The sequence below is a fragment of the Octodon degus genome, unplaced genomic scaffold, assembly GCF_000260255.1.
Source record: "Octodon degus isolate 3935 unplaced genomic scaffold, OctDeg1.0 scaffold00395, whole genome shotgun sequence".
NCBI lineage: Eukaryota > Metazoa > Chordata > Mammalia > Rodentia > Octodontidae > Octodon > Octodon degus.
In genome coordinates, this window is record NW_004524971.1 from 89,243 (window position 1) to 93,610 (window position 4,368).

Here is a 4,368-nt window from a genome sequence, read left to right on the forward strand (position 1 = left end):
GAGAGAGAGAGAGAGAGAGAGAGAGAGAGAGAGAGAGAGAGAGAGAGAAAGAAAACCTGGACCTAATAATATTGGCTAGAAATTCTTTTACAAAGTTATATTCTAATACTGTATTTTACTCATGAAGCATAATGGTTACAATGTTTGGATTACATTTGCTAATGCCTAAATCCAAAAGTAAAAAAACAAAGCAAAGTATTACATCATTCAACTACTCCATGAAGTCAAATTTTCAACTCATTTATCCCTTAGTAGTTATTATTATTAAATGTTTTGCTTAATCTCCACTCTACTAATCTTTTTCTCAATATTGGTGACTGAGCTAGCAGACACTAAGTTTTTGTGTTGCAACAACTACAGTACTCACAAATAAACAGTGAGCAGGTGAGTGTCTCTATGTTCTATATATAATTGCAAACATTCACAGAGATTAACAATTGCTACTTTCTCATGTAAAAAAAAATGTAAGTCCTGCCTCTTCCGCCTTCTCTTTTCCCTATTCCATCTTTTCTTCTCCATTTGGCTCTTTTTCTCAATCACCAATATCTATAAATTTCATTAAACAGGATTCAACTTAAGTTTTTCATTCTAAGAAAAGCATCTAGATAGAGAATGAACTGTCAGTTGAAGAGTTATCATTTACAAGCTTGACCAAATAATCTTTCTGAAAATAGATTAGCAAGTTAAGACACAAGGGCAAAGTTGCCTTCTTTGTCTGGACAAACCTCTTTGCATGACATATCCTCCCAGGACAGGGATGCTTTGCTCTTCTGTCTTAGCAATCGCTGAGTACCATCAGAGAAGGTAAGCACCTGGACTGCACTGAACCATTTATTTAGGTCATCTTCGGCAAATATACTGACTTTTTGATGACTTAAATCAAGCCATTCATAATTTAAACTCCTATTTTTCTCAGTTGCACAAAATTATAGTAACCAAAAGTAGCTAAGACATAACAAATGGATAACTAAAAGCTTTGAAAAATAAATTAGGATCATTTTTCCTCATAATATCCATTGCACAAAACTAAATCACTAAGAGTGCTCAATGATCTGTCAGCATGAAATGATAAAGTTAGAGATTTTAAAACAAAATGCTTTTTGAAATATCTTATCTTCCCAGAACTGCAAAGCAAAGATTCCTGGGAGATGTTCTTCCTTTGCATTTGAGAAAGACTACCTTCTATGAAGTTACTTTCAAAGTCAAGTAAACTGACAGATTGCTCTGAAGAGAGAAAGAATATCATTTTGTCTATTAAAGAAGTGAGACAGATTTACAAGATAAATATCAGTCTCCTTAACTGCAAATGGAAAGTACAGATGGGTTAAACATCAGAAATGTGCAGATTATATAAATCTTCTCTGATCCATGTCTATTTATTCTCTTAGCTTTTTGAAAAGAAATTTCCTATTCTACTGTAAAGATGCCAGAATAATAAAACTTGCCATTGTTATTAACATCATATTCCTTTGAATATGAAATTAGCTCATAGCTCATATTTTGGGTTTGTCCTAACAGCGAATGTTTGCCCCACTATTCCTAATAGTGAATATCACGGCTTTCCTTGTGACTTTCTAAATCACTGCAATGCAAACAAGGCATTAATTTACTCTCATTCCCTACAGTACCTTTTTTTTGTCATATCACACAAAGAATTTTCCATTATCAAATGTAGAAGAATTCTTATATAAAGACCAAATTGCTTTAAAACTCAATTTACCCACCACGTAAGTCAATTCATTTCCAGGGCTAGGAAGTCACTTACTTGTCTTCATTGTCTGTCCAGTAGGTTTGTGTATTTCTATGGGTTTATTTTGTGAGTGCTAGGCGACCTCCAAGTGCAGTAGATAATTTGGACAATAAGGAAGGTATAGGGAGGGAAAAATTAGTTTTGACTAATTTTCAGTAACAATGTTACCATTATCTTTTCTCTATGCTGGACCCTATGATAAAGCATAAATTAAAAAGTTACAGGTGGCGATAGTCTCCTTAGTATAGATGCTACATAACACAAATACAAAATCTCCAAATACATTCTTACAGTTTAAATAATGTAAGTATGAAATCAGGAAACTCTCTGAATGCCCACAATTATCTGACTTATTTCCATACCTAGCATTATAAGTTTGTCTTGTCTTTTCTCAAATACAAACCAATGAATGCTATTATGAAGCTGCTCATCAAACTCTTGTTATTTTCTGAAATTCTTCATGGGTTACTTGCTTTCCTTAAACGTTAGCTTATTTTCTTTCATTTTCTCTTCCTAAGGATAATCTTCTTACATCTTATTTTCTGACTTACTTTAAAAGTTAATTTCTCCTTTTAAACCCACGTTTTAAACCATTTGGTACCCTCATGCCCTTTGTCTCTACTTTTTTCCCCACACCTTATAATTCTCCCCTAATGTACCTGAATGTTAAACACCTTATTGAAGGCACTTTCTTTGTCTTACAGATTAAGAAATAACCAAAATGAATCTCACCCTTATGCATAAACATGGAAATAAGGAAAAGGGACAGGAAATTTATGTCAGATTCTCCAGCGGACAAAAACGGCACCAAAGATTACAAGAACAGACACCTACAAAAACTCATTATATGTTCTACATATAGGAATCATTAGAGGATTTTTTAAAAGGAAAGAGTGAAAGTAGAAGTAAACCAAAACGAATATAGTTATCACAAATAAGCATTTAACTGAATGATGATCAGGGCCAGGGAGATGGCTCAGTAGAATAAGTGCTTTCCTGGCAAGAGCAAGGAGCTGAGTTCAATCCCCAGTTCCACCAAAAAAAAAAAAAAAAGAATATCTATATTTGACGTTATGCTAATATGCTTGCTACCTTTTATTTGTCATGATATAAATTACTTCTAATAATTTATATAAATAATCTACAAGTACACAACCTATAATACTCAGATAAATAAATCAAATAGCAATATATTTATCATTCTCTTACTTTATAATTTACCAATAGACATGTACAAACAATATATTATTTGATCCTCCTTATGTTAGCTCCTTATAAAACAGAATATGTACATTTCTTCATTGCACATTATGCCTCCAAAATTCACCTATGCTATTATATGTCACATGATTATATAGCATTTTATTAAATAAATAAAACACATTATCATTCTTTTATCAGGCAATAATCTGATTGACCACAATTATTTGCTGCTAGACATTGGGCAGTAGAGAAGGAGACAACATGGCTGAATAGAGAAGGTGACACATTGGTAGTACTCAGAGGAAACTAAAGACACAGGTAATGGGAAGAAAGTGCGGGACATACATTTTGATGCCAACATCAACTGAACACTCTGTAGATCAAACAAAGCATAACCATGGGACTTTATAAATGGCAAACTATTCCAGAGGGCCACCAGTGGCACTGCTTCCGATGCACGATTTGGCATTCTGGCAAGTTTCCAAGACACTAAGTCCTGTAAAAGTGTGGCTAAATCAAGGCACAGATAATATATTTAGACCCCTGGTCTCTCTTTGCCTTCCTCCACACAGAGGACACAGCAGCCTGGAAGCAAATTATTGGCAGCACACACTGGGTCAAGTGACCAAGAAAATGCTACCTCCTAGTAAGTCACCAGCTTTTTTCTTCTGTGTCCAAATAACTAATTAGAACCCCTAGTGGCCACCCTTAGCCGGCGGGAAAGGTCCCAGCCCAGGCACAGCGTGGGCCGGACACTCTCCCAGCCCCTTGGGCCGACCCCACCACTCCGCAGTGCCTCCCCCACCCCGCCCACTGAGTAGGAATTCCTGCCCCGTGCCGGAGCCCACAGACCCAGTCCTAGCCCAGGTCCCCTGAGTGTGTGCGGAGAGCTTCCTCTTCCCCCTAATTCACCTTGCCCTCTCCAGGCACAGCTCAGGCCTGGCATACAAGCCTGAGGTGTAATCCTGCAGCTGCAATCCCTGCAGGGGAGAGTGTAGAGGATAGATCCAACCAGCTAGTCCAGGAGCAGAACATCTCGGCACAGGAGCACAACAGGTGCACCTTTAAGGGCAGCAGCGGGAAGGATTGAGCACAGCAGCCAGACCCAACCAGACGCAGCTGGGTAAGTCCAAGCTTTGTAGAGCTGCACCTGAACTTCAGTACATGTGAAGGTTATAACTACAGCAAAGATCTACAACAAAGGGCAGAAGGCAGTGCTACACAAAATGACAAGAAGAAACAAAATGCAACCTCAGAACCGAAGCCCACCTGTAACAAGTACAGAGGACACTAACACAGAACAAATTTGAAATCACATAGCTGAAAGCAATGAATCAGCAGCTTCTGAAATAAAGAAACAGCTGCAGAAAGATATAGAAGACCTCAGATTGGAAATGAGAAAAGAAATCCTTGAA

General features: G+C 37.2%; 1 protein-coding gene across 1 annotated transcript in view; it reads right to left on the reverse strand.

Annotated features, from left to right (window-relative positions):
* The window catches only part of LOC111814652 (tyrosine-protein kinase FRK-like), a gene marked incomplete at its 3' end in the record, with an annotated part of 84,726 nt that overhangs the window by 66,308 nt on the left and 14,050 nt on the right, over positions 1-4,368 (reverse strand). The gene's annotated exons all lie outside the window — the stretch shown is intronic.